This window comes from Camelus bactrianus, chromosome 7 (assembly GCF_048773025.1).
Source record: "Camelus bactrianus isolate YW-2024 breed Bactrian camel chromosome 7, ASM4877302v1, whole genome shotgun sequence".
NCBI classification, from domain to species: domain Eukaryota; kingdom Metazoa; phylum Chordata; class Mammalia; order Artiodactyla; family Camelidae; genus Camelus; species Camelus bactrianus.
In genome coordinates, this window is record NC_133545.1 from 88,192,238 (window position 1) to 88,207,884 (window position 15,647).

Consider the following 15,647-nt stretch of genomic DNA (forward strand, 5'->3'; position numbering starts at 1 on the left):
GCGGACCCGAACGGGGGCAGGCGGCTGGGGCTGGGGCTGGCCTCCGAGCGGGGCTGCAGCCCGCGTTTCCACCAACCACCCCCCCCCCGCTTTCCCTGCCCCTCGACCCCGGGGCTGCCCTGCTCTTCCTTTCCTGCTCCCTGAGGACAAGCTCAGCGGCGTGGGCGCTGCTCCCTGGGCTGAGAGCCTCCGGCTGTAAAGCGCAGCCTCTGGTGGTGTCGGGAAAGTGGATCCTCAGTGCTGAGCGAGCTTCTGTCTCCTCCCTCAGTGTTTCTGCCCCAGGTAAGTACTTTGAACACTTTCAGGTGTAATGATGGCGGTGCTTGTTGATGTCACGTGTTTTTATAGTGCCAGGGATTACAGTGTTGAAAGCAGGGCTTGGTTCAGTTAAAAATGAGCTGAAGGCATGAGGCTGTGACATGGTCCTTCCTTCCCACTCCCAGGGTGAAACGTGTAACCGTCGATTTTAAAAAGATAATTACAGTCCCTAACTAGCCCAGCCCAGCTAGGGTGCGTTAACAGGAACAGCACCACCAGAGGCGTTGGAGACCCAGGGACATTGCAGTCCTAAAGAGCTCCTGGCACAGTTTGGTTTGTTTTGGTTTTTTGTTTTTCTTAAATCGTGGGGCAGACTAGTAGTATAGAGGGAAAAATAATTGTCAAGAAATATTTTTTCATATAACAGCTTTATTGTGATATTGTTCACACACCATGAAGTCCATCCATTTAAATGGTACAATTCAGCAACTTTTAGCATATTCACAGTGGTGCAACAATTATTATTCCAGAACGTTTTCATCACATCAGAAAGACCAGTGAAAATGAGTGACAAACCCACCCCTCCTCAGTGGTGTTTCTAAGGAAGTTTCATGCCTATTCCTGACCGTAAAATAACTTGTTACATTCCATGAAATATCTGGTAGGAATTCTAATCAGAATTGCAATGAATCTGTGTATCAAAACAGGAAGAATTAATGTCTTTATGGCATAAATTTCTTCTACCCATGAATATATCTGGGACTGTATCTTTTCATCTCTCCAGAGCCTGGCCCATGGGAAGTCCTCACTAATTGTTGGGCTTGTGAATGATGAGATTCTATACAACGTTAGTTGCTACTGTAGCCTTTCACAGAAGAGAAAAGTAACCTCAGTGAAGCCAAGTGACTCTGTAATGGTCAGAAAGAGTGACAGCCAGTGCTGGAGTGATCCAGTGGACTTGGTGCTTGCAACCAGGATTCTCCAGCACCTACAGCTAAGGGGATTACAGTATTCTTTTTTTTTTCTTAATGGCGTTGCTTTTATTTTTAATTATTTTTTTAATTTATTTTTTATTGAAATGTAGTCAATTTACAATGTTAGTTTCAGGTGTACAGCAGAGATTCAGTTATAAACATATGCATATGTATATACATATGTAATATATTGTTTTTAGTAGAACTCATTACAAGAAATTGAATATAGTTCCCTGTGCTATATAGTAGGCCCTTGTCATTTATTTTATATTTATTAACGTGTATCTGTTAATCTCCCCTTTCCTGCCTGCTAAGCACAGTTTGCTTCCTATGTCCATGAGTCCATTTGTAGCAGCACCATTTTTCCTAGTAATATATGCTCTTTGGCTGCTTTCAGTTTCAGTAATTCCATGTTATCTGTGAGCGCTTTTCTTCTGGTGGGCTTTATGTGGTTTGCACACGTGGTAATAGAGATTTGTATTTCGGAGAAATCCAGGCCTCGTGTAGTCCCTGGTACAGAGTGCCCACTGAGTTGATGCTTGAACTGGGAAAAAAAAACATAGTAAATGTAGGAATTTCCATTATGGTTGAGACTTCCAGGTTTCTGTAACCTGTTTACCCCACCTTATTATTGGCTGCCCCCATACTGGGTAATTTGGTGGAATTTCATGGTATGGTGGTGTAGAGACAGGGCCTTGTATGCTTCTTCTCTTTCCGTTTTCTAACACTCATTCTCCTGGGCCTCCCAGATCCTCCGACAGTAGTGCCCAGGGCTGGCTTGGTGTTGTGCTGAGGCAATATTTGTTAATAAGGCCCTTTCCTCATCTCTTCTGACCTTCCGTTTCTTTCTCTGCACAATGAGGGCTTAGACTAGATAAGTGCTTTTCAGTTTCTTTTAAAGCCATGTTTCCTTTGAGAAACAGAAAATGCAAATCTCTCCTCCCATCCCAACACTTTAGATTTTGTTACTTCCTGCAAGGAGTCACATAGCTCTTTGTGGAAAATTGATGTGATTGTGATTCCAGGTGGCACAGAAAATACTCTGCAGAGATTTATTGCAGGGAGAGGGCAGAAAAGGGGCAGTATGTCACACTTTCTAGTGTGAGCACTGGAGCAGGGGCTTGGATTTAAATATGGTGTCTGTCGTGGCCTCTCTTTAATCTTGCACAATGTGACAAACCTCTCTACCTCAGTTTCTTGATGTGTCAAGTTGGGGTGATAATATTTTAAGGCTTTTGTTAAACAATATACACATAATCTATTTGTGTCTCAGTAGAAACAAGACCTGCAAGGGATTCAGGGATTTAAAAAAAAAAAATCTTGCCCATAGCACTATGTCGCTGTGTATTTTAAATTTCCTGGAGGGTGATGGTTGAGTCTAAAGTCCATCGTGGGACAGGTGGCCACAGTTCTCTATGCCCCAGATGGCCCCCTCCTCCCCAGTCCTCTTCCTCAGTCCAGGATGAAGTTCCCTAGTAGATTTACACAGAGGACTTGTGGAAATGGCTTTTCATTTTATTGTTTCAACAAGAAGGGCTGCCATCATGATCTCTGTGGTCAGGTTTTGAAGGGCTGCCATCTTGATGTGTAGTCAGGTGAAGGCTATGCAATTGGGAGTTTCTATGTAATAAAAAGGAAAAAAATTACAAATAGAAAATTAGAACAAGGGTGGTGACAGGGACTCTTGGAAGTGAGCACCATTAGCTTTGTTAGCTTCAGGTGCAGTGGCCTCTTGCCACGAGGACCCATCCTCTTGCTCTGAATTTGGAGGGACCTGTGGGTTCAGTGGGAATGTTAACTGAGTGTATCTCATGTGCTGGGCATTGTCCTATTTTTTCTGTGTGTTCCTTTTTTGAGACAGTGAGCACATTTAACCTCAATAGCTTCTTTAAAAAAGTAGAAATTTTATTTTGAGATATAATGTAGATTCCCATGTAGTTGTAAGGGATAATATGGAGAGGGCCTATGGACCCTTTTCCCAGTTTTCCTTAATGGTTCCATCTTGCAAAGTTGGGGTACGATTAATTACTGACTCACTAACAATTTGAGGTTTGTGTTATTGCCATCATTTCTATTCACGGTTAAACTGGGGCTTAGAGAAGCACACACGCCTGCCCAGGTCACCCACATGGTTAGTGTAGAGACGGGTGGAACGTGGGCTTGGGATTTCCAAGCAGTACCAATATGATGGTCTGTGGCAGGGAGCAGCATTCATTTTGCTTGTTTATTCATTCATTCAACAAACATTTATTGAGTAACCTCTGTGGGTCAGATGCTTTCATAGGGTTATCTGATTCTTCAGCAGTACTGAGAATCAGGTAATATTTACTTTTTTTTAAATCTGAGAAAATTAGCTCTGAGAGGTTATTACACCCCCGAAGGAAATATAGCTCATAAAGGAGGGATAGTAAATTTGTAGTCACCCATTTTTATGCAGGTGGTACCCTAGGCATTTTACATTTGCAAACTTCCGTAATCCAGATATATTCTTGTAAGGCAAGGATTTTTTTTTTTAATTGAATTATAGTCAAGTTTACAATGTTGTGTCAATTGCAAGGTGTTTTTTGAATTTTGAATTAAAAAGTATTTTTTGAGGAGGGTAATTAGGTTTATTTATTTGTTTCATTTATTAAAATGAGGTACTGGGACCTCGTACATGATAAGCATGTGCTCTACCACTGAACTGTACCTTCCTCCCCAAGGCAAATTTTCTTATCCATTATTCTGCAGCTTAGAGGTTCAATTAAATTGGAATTGAAATCCAGATCTTTTGTCCCTACTGTTGTCCTTTTCTTTATATTCTGCTGAAGGGGGTTGCGGAAAGCAGTTCCTTTTTTCATTTCTTTATTCCGCATTTTTGAGCAGTGACTTTGCATCAGGGCCTTGCTAGGTGCTTTGAAACAGAAAACAAGAAATGACCCTTCTCTGCAGGGGCAGGAAGCCTAGACCAAAAGCTGGGTAAAGTGATCCGAGCTACGGTAGCCATGTGCAGGCTCTGAAGGACAAACTGTACCCCTGGATTTGCTTGGGCTTCCCCTGCCTTCTGGCTGGTACACACCAGGTCACCGCAACCCAGAGGCGCCCACAGCACACAGCACATTTACCTCGATCTCCTCTCCCCTCTCGGCAGGGCCTGCAACATGAGCATCCCTGACTACGTGCAGTGTGCTGAGGACTATGAGACTCTTCCCGTGGTGGTCAAACCAGTGGGGATCATCTCAGAGGAGAATTTCTTTTGCATCTATAAGCGAATCTCCTTGGTGAGCCAGATCAGCCCGTGCAGCTCCCAGGGCGCACTCTGTACGCACTACAGTCAACACTATGCGCCCAAGAATAGATTGAGCGTCTTCCAGACCCACCGCATGGTTGTGGGCCTTGTCACCATTACCGACTGCCTCTCGGCCAAGGCCTTCGAGAAGCTCCACGTGCAGAGGAGCTGTATGGCACCACGCTTAATGACTCTCAGCTCTTTGTCTTTGTGCTGCATAGGGAGGTAAGCCAAGCAGCTGCGCACCGACGTGTCCTTCAATCTACGAGGACTGCAGGGTGGTGGAGAAGAGGATCGAGGACTTCACTGAGTCACTCTTCATCTTGCTCAAGTCCAAGTGGCTGGATGGGGCCCCTGACAAGCCTGGGGACAAGATCCCACTCCTCTGCATGCCGTTTGGGAAGGAGGACTTCATGGGACTGGACACAGACAGCAGGTAAGTTTACCTGGTGGCCAGTCCACCCTGGCTGTGTGCCGGGTTTCTTCTCTCCATCCAGAAAGGGATCAGCATGGAATAGGACTGTCTTGTATCCAAGGAGGGAGGGAGGTGCAGCCCGCCTGTTTACAGACATTTAAAAGTGAATCCACCTTTGTTTCAGAGAGATCCTTTTAGTGATAGTGTTAGAGCACTTACTCCTGCTTTTCAGCCAGGACCCTGGTGGGGCCCCTGGAGTTGCTGTTCAATAGAGTAGCCACAGCCACTGATGCTAGGAGCACTGGGGAGGAGGCTGGTCTGAGCTGAGATGTGCTGTAGTTAAAATGCACATGAGATGCTGAGGCTTGTCTACTAAAAGCATATATACTATCTTGTTACTTCCTCTATTGATTACATGTCAAAATGATAGTATTTTACATACAGTAGATTATGTAAGATATGTTCTTAAAATCAGTTTCTAGTACTTGTTTTTTGTTTGTTGGTTTGTTTCTTTGTTTACCGTTTTAAATGTGGCAACTGGGAAACTTTCTTTACATGGTTCTCATTTCATTTATGTTGGGCAGCGTTTCCTGGGACAGTCTCATCCCTTTGCTTATAGATGAAATGCTGAATCCCGAGAGGCAGAACGAGGCGCTGGTTGAGCTGGCTTGGAGCCAGTGTCTCCTGCCTCCCAGGCTCAGCACCTGTTCGGCTCAGGCACTCTCTTCCTGCCCGACAGGCAGCATGCCATGTTAGGACATCAGAAACACCGCAAGGGACCTCCGAATGAACTCCTTAGGCAGGGAAAGGCGTATCACGGAGTATGGGAAAGAGCAGAGAAATGTTCATCCTCACTGTTTCCCTGTGATTAAGTCAACGACCCCACTTTGCCTCGGAATTACAGACGAGCTCTTCTGGGCTGCCTAACCCCCAACTTCTGCTCTGTTTCCCCGTGTATCTATTGTGCTGTCCCTCGGGCAGAAGAGGGTGAGATGCCTTTGCCGGGAGGTGGTCCCCCTTTGCTGGGGAGAGTGAGGGAATCTGTGTACCCCCGGCCTAAGGCCTCGGCCCTTGAGTCTGGAGAGGGCTCATGGCGGTCCCACAGGTGATGGTCGGACGACCTGGCACGTGCCGTGCCCGCTGTGGAGGCGGTGCTCTGTGATTCTTGAACTTAACTAAGATCAGATTCTACTTTCTGGTTGTAGGTAAGTTGGAGGAGAAGATGCCAGAGAATTGATAAAAAGAATATCCAGATCAGCCTTGTGAGTGATAGGCAAGAGGACCCGAGTCCCACCTGCGTGAGGTGCCTAGCGGGCTCTGGATGAATTTCCTGTTCCTCCGGGACATGCTTAAGGAAGGGGCAAGGCATGTCGTGGCCATGATCTGTTCTTGTCCTCACAGGGCCCTGTGATCTACATGCCCGTGCTCCCCATCTGCTCCTTGGAGATGAGGTGTCAAGTTTAGGAGCCTGGGCACTGCTGAGCGCACAGCTGCCAGCACCTTGTTACACCGAGGCTGGCTCCTTTCACCTCACATGTCACCTCCTGCTGATCCCCCAGGCTTCAGTCAAGGTAGGTGCATCGGTGCAATGTAAGCTGGGACCATGTTCTCCCCCTGGACAGACTGGTGGGTGAGCAGTGGAAGCCTGGAGCCCTGCCCCAGCCCCCAGGCCAGTGCCTCCTCTTCTCTCAGGAGGCACTGGTGACATTTTTGCTCAGCAACTGCTTGGCTCTGGGTCTGCGGACCCACCAGAATATTCCTGCTTGTTTTTGCATTTTGAAGTCTGCCCTTGGGATTTGGAGGAGTAACTGTATATGTGCTTAGCACATAGTGGTTGACACAGTCACCATTGTTTACCCAGAACCTCGTGTACCAGGCATGGCTCCCGACATCAAAATATAGCAGCGCATTAAACCTCCCTCCTGGTGCGTCTGTCTGTTTTGGTACCGTAAGGTCTCAGCCAGCATTTTAACGTCAGTGAGATAACGCGGCCTGTGAGCTCGGGTCAAGCACGTTCTCCTCCAGTAACTTTTACTCCATTGTTGCTTTTACTATTCCGCAGACATTAATTTTTTAAACAATGCTTTGGTGCAGGAACAGAGCCTAATTCTCTCCTGCTACTCTTGGTGGAAGTGCGTAAAACTGTCCAGCCTGAAATGTGACCACAATTTGTAGCTTAAGACCTGTATAGACCCATGTATGTGGAGTTTTGGTTAGGGGCGCTGACCACGTTGGGGTCCCCCGGCAGCGCCGCTCCCCTCAGGCCCCTGCTCTCCCTGGAGCAGGAGGTGGGGGTGGGTCTCACCATCCCCGCGTCCCTGGCCTCACACACTCACGTAAATTCTTGTACGTGCTGTCAAAGTCATTTTTGTTCTTATGTGTTTCTAATTTTCTCTTGTTCCTCTTTTCCTTTTTCTTTATTCCTTTTTCTCTTGTACTGCCCTGTGAGCATGTTGTTGCGTCTGAAAATGTGGGCTGTGCACACCCTGCATTGGAAATTGCTAGATCGCCCTCCGTGCTGTCTCCATCGCTTTAAAAAGCAAAAACTTAACAGCTGCCTTAATCCAGGTATTATCCTTGTCATCTTTTTATTTTCTAATTTTTTTTAGCACATCACCCACTGGTGTTTGTTACCTCTTAAAATCCTTGCTTTAAGGAACCAGTTTGGTCCTCCTTATATTTGGTGACAAATGCGCCCTTATTAAATTTGTTTGATTGTTTTGAAGAAGTGAGATGCGAATTCATTTAGGCGGCTGCTGAGGGATGTTTTTCATGGAGTATTTAAACTTGTAAAGTCAAATTCTGCAGCATCTTGCTCCATTCCTTCTTTTACACAAACGTGCTTGGCACTCGGTTCCTGGCTGTCGCTGTGTGACGCGCGTGACGGCGCTGCCTGGCCGGCGGTCACTGGTGAGGAAGTGGCAGGCTCGGGGGTGAGCAGCTGTTGGAGGAAGCAGTCACCGTTTTGTTATTTAATTTTTTTTTTTTTTTTGCATTTTACTTCCCGTGCCATTTACTTTACTTTGCCTTCACAATGAGGCAGAAGTTGGTCTAAAATCCATGCCACTCTTTTGTTCCCTTTACGAGGCTGGTTTATCTGAGTATCAGGACAACATGTCCTTCTCCTAAGTAGCTGGCTCACCTGGATCTGGTGGACATAGGGACTGCTAAAGGGGACCGTAGCTTCCACCCTGCTCCAGCCAGTGGGCATTCAGAGCCGGGTCTGTGGTTTGCCTCAGCAGCCGTGCAGGCCTCCCTGCACCGGCCTTTACTTTTAACCCATGTTGGCAGTAAATAGCTGACTCCGTGTCTGTTGCAGCTGACGTCCACCTCTGTCGGCCTTGTCGTTAGTTTGCGGTAGTGAGTCTCCAACACCCCAGTCAATTGTGAAGGAAGATGCTTTGGCCGACCTAGGACCTTGGATTCTCACCCCCACCATGGTTCATCTCACCCAGTGAAAGTGTTTGGCCACCACCATCATGCTGACCATGAGGCCTTGTTTCTCCTTTCATGCACTGGTCCAAATGTGGACACTTCATTTTTCACTGAATTTGTCTCGCTTCAGACAGGAGAGAATATCTAAAGGAGTCCATCACATTGTGGGTGGGGAACAGATCAGAAGTAAATGTTGCAAGTAGAACGATTCTAGTCTGTCCGGGTTGGCAAATGCAGGCTGGGATCTGTGATGGCCGGGCTATGCCCTGGACACAGGCCTTTCCCGTGGCTCCCGAGAGCCCAGGAGTCGGAGTGAGAACAGCCTGGCCTGGGTTCCTCCATCCTCGTCTGCTTACTGACAACTGTGTCTGCTAATTAGGAGCTCCCCCAAACCTCGGGCCCTTCAAATCTCAGACCACGGGAGAACCTTGAGTCCCTTCTCCTGGGCCTCCTTTGTGAGAATACAGTGCCTTCTGAGGTGACCAGTGGCAGGAGATGCCTCCCCCTCCAGGGAGCACCCTTTGGAGGACTGTGACTCAGTGCACCATGCTGTGAGCTTGTGGGGTTCCGGCCGTGGTCCCTGCAGAACCAGACTTGAGATGGGCTTAGTGACGGATATAACAGGACTGATTCCAGGGCAGGGCTTGGGGGAGGGAACAGTGGAAATTGAATGTGACCTCAATCACATAGTTGGGTGCTGGGGCTGTTACTAAAATGGGGTGTCTGGGAGGTACCTGCCAGGAATCGAATTCCAGAGTAAATGGCAGACATGAGACATATTTAAGATGCCATTTGTCATGCAAGTTAGGACTTCAAAGAGGCACTCGGGTCTATGGCCCTGGGGCTCAGGTGAAGGAGCCAGACTAGAGATACACGTTGGGAGTCGTCATTTTTAGCTGGTGTTCACAGACGCGCATGTGAATTAGATCATCTGGAGAGCTGCAGACTGAGGCTGAGGGGGGCAGTGCTGTGCCTGGGTTGGAGGAAAGCCCAGACCATGCAGCATTCGTGTGTCAGTCTGCGGCGTTTGCGATTTTCAGACTAATGCCATTTATCCTTAAGGGGCCGGGGGTTGGGCAGGGCCAGCCTGGAAGAAATCTGAAAGGAGGGTCGTGGCCACGTGTGTGTCTTGGGAAGATGCAGATTCTGCAGGGTCCTGGAGGTTAGACTTCTAAGAAGCTGGAGTTGGAGTGGGGAGAAATTAGTCACACTCACCTGTGAGGGAGGGAGGGCGTCCTTGGGAGTCGCCACCCTACTGGACTCGCTTTCCAATGAACAGAAGTCAATCAGAGGATCTGAGGTGAGAATAGATGGGCACTGGGAGGGGAGCCAACCTGGAGAATGGTGCGTGCAAAGTTCTGGAATAGTCTCCCTGAAAATTTGAGTTAAAAATACCCAGACTCTTAAGAACATTGATAGTGACTGGGGAGGAGGCAGTTGTTTTTCTGGCCTCCTAAGGGTAATGCATGTATTCAGGGATACACAGAAGATTCGGGCAGTCCTTTCCAGGGGTTTGATCCTTACCAGGGGGAACAGTGCAAGTTTAAAGGGGGAGAAGGGCAGCGGAGGGAAGCTAGTCAGTCCCCGTGTCAGGTACCAGTCGGCAGCCCTACTTGCGTGTTGCATTCTCATCCATGCCTCCCAGGTGGGCGATGGCAGCTCCCTTTTGCGGATTGGGAAGCCTTCTCAGAGGGGTTAAGGAATTGGTCCGTTTAGCGGCTAGTCAATGCTGTAGCAGGATTCAAGCAGGGCCTTGTCAGACTTCAAGGGCATGTTCTCTCTACTAATTCCGGTACCTCTCTGTTGACCTGGATTGGTGAATTGGGTCAGTTTTGGAGCCTTTCACAAAAAATACGATTTAAGTGTCTCAGGACAGTTTCACAAAGCTCAGTGTTCTTTGATGGTTCAGAAGCACCGCAGTGCTTTTCGCCCCACAGAGGTAAGGTCTTACTCCTTGCCGATGACGTGGTTGCAAATGACGTACAGGTGCAAAACCAGACTTAGCAGCTTCAGAAGGGAAACTCTCCAGTTCTCCCTTGATCGGCTTTCTTCCACGGGATGTAACTGCTGCAGCATAGGCCTGAGCTTTCCATATGGAGTGAGGGTTTGATAACCAATGTTAGCATAAAGCGGTCAGATGAAGAAAATCGACGTTGACAATTTATTTTTGGGTTACATTAGTGAAGATATTCTATCAGTTAATGACCCATATATCGAATGAATTTGAGTACAGAACATTGCAATTCTTACTTTCTATTTAGAGTTCTCTTACAGAGTAAGTTTGCCTGCTTTCTAACGTCAGCTCCACCACCATGGCACCTATCAGTGTTTTGGTGTGATTGCATTTACGCAGTGAATGTAATCTGGGCTTCCTCAGCCCCAAACACTCCAGTGCAGAATCACGGGCTGTAGCCATCTCTTAGTCACGCAAATACTTCTAAAATTATATGATGCCAGAAAAGAAAGAAGAGGGAGAGAGAGATTGCCTTTATCAAAGTTCCTTTCTATTCTAACTGCAAACTGTTGTTGAACAGCTCTGGTTTCCTTTGGATATGAATATATACATTTCTTTGCATGTAACCCGGGTTTTGGACTAGAACACCAAGCTCTTGCTGTCCACAAGCCACAAAAATAGTAGCCAAATTGCACAGGTGTGAAATAGTTTATACTTTTTTCTGAGAAAGAATCCTTGAATTTGGGACTTGGGCTGTGATTTTTGCTTTTTGCTTCCCCCACCCCTCTTGTAATCTCTCACTCCTTCCCACGTGGCCCCCAAGAGTTCGTGGTTTCAAAGGATTGGGCAAACACCCAGTTGGTCACCATGTACTGTTGCTATAGATGAAGCCCTGCCAAGACCTAAAGGACATTATCAGAGAGGACTTCCTGGAAGAAATGGGCTCTACATTCAATCGTGAGGACAGAGTAAGTGTCAGCCAGGAGAAGGAGTCTAGAGTGTGGCTCAGGTGGCAGGTGCAGCCCGGGCAGAGGCCTGGAGGCTTGTGGGGTGAGGACCTGGGGAGAGTGTCCTGTGTGGTCCAGGGTGGAGTGTTCCCCTGCTTGGTAGGACCCTGGAGAGAGCCTGGGGTGAAGGGCTTTGGAAGACGTTGGGTTTTATTTGAATAGACACTGGAGGCAGTGAAGGGTGTCAGCAGGAAGTGACCCTCAGGAAAGGTACTTCTGGTTTTGCTTCTGATAATATTCTACAGACAGAAGGGTCGGGACGTTCGAGAGCAGGTCTGTCTGCCCTTTGAGACCCACCCCGTCATTCATTTATTCATAACACGCGCACTTCTGTGTGTCTAGGGGAGAGTGGGTGGACCCTCATTATTAAGCAAGATGTATTTGCTTCTTGTGAGCTTAGCAGTGTCAGAAGTTGACTTAGCCTAGAATGTTCTAGGAATAGAGGAACAAGTTGCGGAGGTTGGAGGGAGGGAAGTCTTCCTTGGGAAACAATCAAAATGAGCCTGTAGGTAAGTGGGAAGTAGGAGCAGGACAGGGGGTCCCTGAGGTCACTGGGGACCTGGGAACTGGGGTGAGGCTGGGTGAGCAGTGTCGGGGGCGGGGCTAGAATTCCACCAGGGAGCCTTTGAAGGGTTTGAAGTGGGGTGATGTAATCAACTTTGTGATTTGGGAAGGCTGCCGTTGCTCTGTGTGTGTGTGTGTGTGTGTAGCGGGGAAGAGGTGGATGGTGCCACCAACTGGGGGGGCCACTAAAACACCATTCACAGGCTGGGAGAGGGGCGTCAGGGCTGCTTGGGGGCGGCTGGGGCAGTGTGGATGCCGGATTTCCTTATGGGGAGGGCTTGTTATCGGGGTCGCCCGAGAGGCGACTTTTGGCTGGAAGAAAAGAGATGGAGGCTGCCAGGTGGACTTTCCTCTTCTCTCCTTCCCTGCCTTGTGTTATGATCTTAGCTCAGCCAACTTTTGGAAAAGAAGAGCTAAGTTCCAGGGTAGCCCAGGACTTTGTTGAGCTGGTTCGAGTGAGATCTGATAGGATTTAGATTTCTGTTCAGATCTGCATGTTCACTTAGCTAGAAACCTCCCGTCATTTCGATTTCCATGGGGTATTTATTCTTGATAAAGATTGCTTTCTTGGTGAGAGGAAATTTAATACAGCTGTTATCTTTCTCAAAAAAAATCATATCTTTAAAGAAATTTAATATTCCAAAGAATAGCAAAATTTAAAAATGATAAAGTAAGGCTTTGGTGTAGTTTCTTTGGTTTCTGAGCTAATGTGGAGTTAGAGACTTTGCATTACTTAATAGCACATCCTAAGTGAGCTGTTAGTGAGCACCCCAGGCCCCACCTCTCAAAACACCATTAAAGTTTGCTCTGAAATAGTGAGGTCATAAATGTCTTGTTTGCAGAATTCAGTTTGTTTATATTATGCAGCATAGCTCCATTTATAAAATAATAATAGGTTCAAAATTAAGAAAGTGGAAGATAATTGTTTTTTTAAAGCTGAAACATAAACTTTCTTGTGCTAATGTTGCAACTGGAAATTTTGAAAAGAAAAATCCTACTGTAATATCATCTACGTGGAATACATATATGACTTCCACATTTGAAAAGTAACGGCGCAGTGGTTTTAGAAGTCAGGAGCATTCCAACTCAGATACTGGCATTGATGGTTGCTGGTTTTCAATGGAAGAGCCTAAATTTTTCTTCTTAGCATTTTTTTTTTTCTTTGTATTGAGAGGGCTGAGTAGTGCTTTGCCAGCATGAGTTTGGGGCAATTTGAGGGCAGATGTCGTGTAGCAGCAGTGAGATATTTCCATGCGTTTAATTTTCCGGACATCACCAGGGCACATGTGGGGTTTGTGCATGCAGGCTGGGATGCTGCAGGACTCCCTAATCCATCACCGTTATGTCCTGGAGCTGCTCCGGTTAGTGAATAATTTTCTGTGCCTTGGAGGTAAAGTGGTCTGATGCAAATGATCAGATATGTAGTTAAAGTGCTATTACTTGAAATAAGAGAAACATAGAAATATGGCTCTAACAATACAGGATGAGGGAGGAGAATTGGCTGAGCTGCGTGCAGTGGGGAGTCTTCTCAGGTGACTCCCACGCCGTGATTCCTGCCAAAATCCGTCCCAGCACTGCACGGTAGTCCTGCCGAAGCAAGCATGCACTTTGCTCAGAAACGCACTGAATTTCCTTGCGCCTCTGTTTGTTGGCTTTTTTTGAAAGCACATCTTGCCCTTTGCTTAAATGCCATCCCTGCAAGTCGCGTCATACACTCATCCTTCTGGACCTCGTCCATACATAGCTGCTGAATGGATGAACAGAATGTAGAATCTCCATTTAGTGAAACATTATTCAGACCTAAGAGTGAATAAAAAAAAAAAAAGAGGAAAATGAAAAAGGCCACCTCTTCTGGGAAGTCCACTCTGACTGCTCAACCTGCCCTTTTCTCTTTGAAACACAATCACTTATGCTCCACTCTACTCTTTTTGATACTACTTACAACCCTCTAATAAATTTTAACGTTTTCAAAAAAAAAAAAGAGATGCTGATACCACTTCAACATCGACGAGCCTTGACAAGATCATGTAAAGTGAAAGGAAGCAGACACACACGGCCACATATTGTTGACTTCAGTGATCTGAAATGCCCAGAATAGGCACATGCAGAGGCGGAGAGCAGGTGAAGTTTGCAAAGGGCTAGGTGGAGGGGGGTTAGGGAGTGACTGCTAGTGACAGGGGGATTCTTTTGGGGTGATGAAGTGTTCTGGAAATAGATGGTGATGAGGGCTGCACAACCGTGAGTGTGCAGAAGACTGCTGAGCTCTGTCTCTGGGAGTGCCTGTGGTTGGGGGCGGCTTTATTTTCTTCTCACCCTGCACTCTGAAGAGTCATCTTGTGCAGTGGCCTTTCTACTAGTGTGAGTTGTGAGAATCAGAGACTTTGCAGAGTCTTGTTTCTTTTACCCCCCCTGCTGAGTGTAGGCAAAATAAATTTAAGCCTGAGAAAGTGCTCCATCTGCAGAAATGTATTTCAGTTTTGCATGGTGTAAAAATCTTGAGAGCTTTTTAATTGTTGAGGACAGTCTGTGGGGGGAAATAGCCCGTGAAGCCTTGGGGAGACCTGGAAAATCCGCGCTTCCCTCCCTGACACGGGTGGAGTATTCACCCCAGTTCAGGCAGTGAAGGGCCCAGACCCGTGATTGGAGTTGACAATCGTGAATATTTACGTGTATCCGCTGCTTCATCTTGGATATTAATTTCAAGCTGAGTCATTTGTGGCGGCAGCCTCATCCTACATCAGGAATTTATAGTATCTGCTCTTTGAGATGAAGACCTGACAGAGTTTATTATTTAACAGTCTCCCTTGAATTGATATCTCAGATTCCTTTGTCAAAAGCAAAACAGCAGAAATACAGACGTCCTTTAATGCCAATATGACCTGGAAAGGGTTAAGTCTCTGTGCCTCAGTGGCCTTATCTGCGGTTGGGGATGATGATAACAGTGTTTCCCTCAGAGGGGCTGGTGAGGGGAGAGTGAGGAGCACAAAGGGAGGACTTACAGGAGATGCTCATGAATGACTGAATTTAGTGCTCTCAGCCTGGTGAGGCCTCAGGGGCAGAGATGTCAGAACAGAGCATTCCTAGCCGGAGCTAGATCCGTGTTGGCAGCTGTTGTGATCAGTATCACAACTGTGGGTTATCAGGTAGTTTTAAGACTTGGTAATATGAATTCATGAATAATGTTAGAAGACTAGACATCTCAGATTCAGTTTACATAGTTCTCAAGATTTCCTCTGAGAAATGGATGGTTTTTTCCCCATCTTAAATCTGAGATGAGTCTCTAAAAAATTTCTGTATTCCTCCATCTTTTTGCTTTAATTCTCCATTTCTTAAAAAAAAAAAGTTTTTAAATGGAGTTTATGGGGACTGAACTGAGGGCCTCATACATGCTAAGCACATACTCTCCCAAATGAGGTATAATCTTCTCCCTGATTTCTTTTAAAATTTACTTTCTTAGTATTCAGAGGTTAGAGGCCTCTAATTCTTTTTCTGGAGACTTGTCCATGAACCTGTAAATCTATTATTAATGGACAAAACTTGTTTTATTAAAAAAAATGAATAGTATATTCTGCAATCCATCCAAAAGGAAATGTTCATTGGCTTAAAATGTTTCTCCTTTAAGGTGATTTCTCCTTTTTGGTCTAGCTCAATTTATTAACAGACATCCTCATCATCATAATGACCAAACTCGCTCTGAGTGGACACCTCCCTAAGGTTAAAATACTTTCCTCATGTTTTACTTCATAGCAGGTGTTTGACGGTAGGTATCAGT

At 46.4% G+C, this 15,647-nt stretch overlaps 1 long non-coding RNA gene across 1 annotated transcript in view; it reads left to right on the plus strand.

Moving 5' to 3' along the window:
* Positions 1-219: 219 nt before the first annotated feature.
* The window catches only part of LOC141578213 (uncharacterized), an 81,469-nt gene continuing 66,041 nt past the window's right edge, over positions 220-15,647 (plus strand). The window contains exons 1-3 of the long non-coding RNA XR_012508332.1: positions 220-282; positions 4,363-4,936; positions 6,317-7,483. This is a non-coding gene — a long non-coding RNA (uncharacterized LOC141578213). The remainder of the gene's footprint in view (positions 283-4,362; positions 4,937-6,316; positions 7,484-15,647) is intronic.